This window comes from Haplochromis burtoni, unplaced genomic scaffold (assembly GCF_018398535.1).
Source record: "Haplochromis burtoni strain Fernald_Lab_line unplaced genomic scaffold, NCSU_Asbu1 Contig_33, whole genome shotgun sequence".
Classification (NCBI taxonomy): Eukaryota; Metazoa; Chordata; class Actinopteri; order Cichliformes; family Cichlidae; genus Haplochromis; species Haplochromis burtoni.
In genome coordinates, this window is record NW_024582394.1 from 824,893 (window position 1) to 826,547 (window position 1,655).

Below are 1,655 nucleotides of genomic sequence, written 5' to 3' on the forward strand. Positions count from 1 at the left end.
GAAACCAACTTCTTCCTTTCTTTTCATATTTAAATCAAAAGTAAAAAAGACTGGTAGATGATCGCTTATATCATTTATGATGAGGCCACTCATAATATTACTCTCCAAGCTATCAATGAAAATATGATCAATTAGTGTTTCTGATTTATCCGTTATTCTACTCTGCTTTATAATTAAAGGATAAAATCCTTTTCCAAATAATAATTTAAAAAAAATCTGACGCAGCCTCATCATTTGCCTCTTTACAAAGATCAATATTGTAATTGCCACACAAACATAAAGTCTTATTTCCCTTAGCCTTACTCAATAAGTCTTCTACTACCTCTGTAAATAACTCAATCTGTGACCCCGGTTTCCTATATATACACGTTACAATTATATTACTTCTTCTTTCTATGTCCAATTCCACTCTCACAGACTCCATTAAATCGTCTATAGCCACAGACATATTCAACTTTTTTACATTTCAAATCACAATTAACAAAAAGTGCCACCCCTCCTGCCTTCTTCTTCTTAGTTCTATTTACAAAGTATAAATCGTACCCTTCCATACAAAAATTACAACCCCTAGTCTCATCTAACCATGTTTCAGACAGAGCAATTATTTGGAACTTGCCTCTCAAACTATACAGAAAATCTTTAATCGAAGCAAAACTTCTATAAAGACTTCTGCAATTAATATGAATTAATGAAAATGTATTAGCTATTTCAACCTTATCCCTGAATTGCTCCTCTGTATAATATTCACATATGACATCCTTTCAGGGTCAATACCTGCTTCAAAATCATATGGTTTATGATTGGAGTCATCGAGCATTATCCATAATTATTCTAAGAATATCTATTGACCTCAAAAAAGAAAGGGATCCTTAACAATTGCACATTTATTTATCGACATATTTTAAAGTCTGTTGATCTTATCTTTTTCCATGTCCAATTTACAACTTCCTCTTGTCCTTTTCCACCCGAAGTAGCATCTGTTCTTGTAAAGAATGAACTAATAGTTTTTAAGCTCATAGCCATGGTCATAACCGTCTGCCTATCTTGGTAATGTTATCTCGTATAAATGTCCAATTCCTCAAGATCCTTAACCGTTTTAACCTTGGGTTCTTATGGTGTTCCATTAAGTTTAATCATCACTTTACAATTCCTGGTCCAGGTTGCTTGAATCTTTTTCTCCTTCCGTAATATGCGAGCTTGTCTAGCAATATCTGCATTGCTTTTTGTAAGACGTTCATTCAAATATACTCCGCTTCCTCTCAAAAGGCTGGACCGCCTCAGCAAGTCAACTTTGTGTTTACGGTTTTCAAATCTCACTACAATTGCTGGAGGAGCATTAGTGTGCCTTCTAGGAAGGGTATAGCATGCAGATATATTATTCTATGCAGGGGAAGTTTTTTATTCGAAAAGAATTCCACAACCTGCAGTTCCAACGACTGTAGCTCCTCCGTCGGGGGCTCGTCTTCTCCTCTTTTTGCACCGGTCCCAGACTTGGTGACTCTCGCATAACTCCTGTGTTTAGTTTCCAGACCCGTAATAATCACTTCCTCAAGTCGAGCCTGCTGTTCTAGATCGTCCACCTTCCTTTCCAAAAATGGGATTGTCTTGTCTTTCTCCTTAATCAGGTTTTTTAGTTCTTTGATTTGGTCGATCAT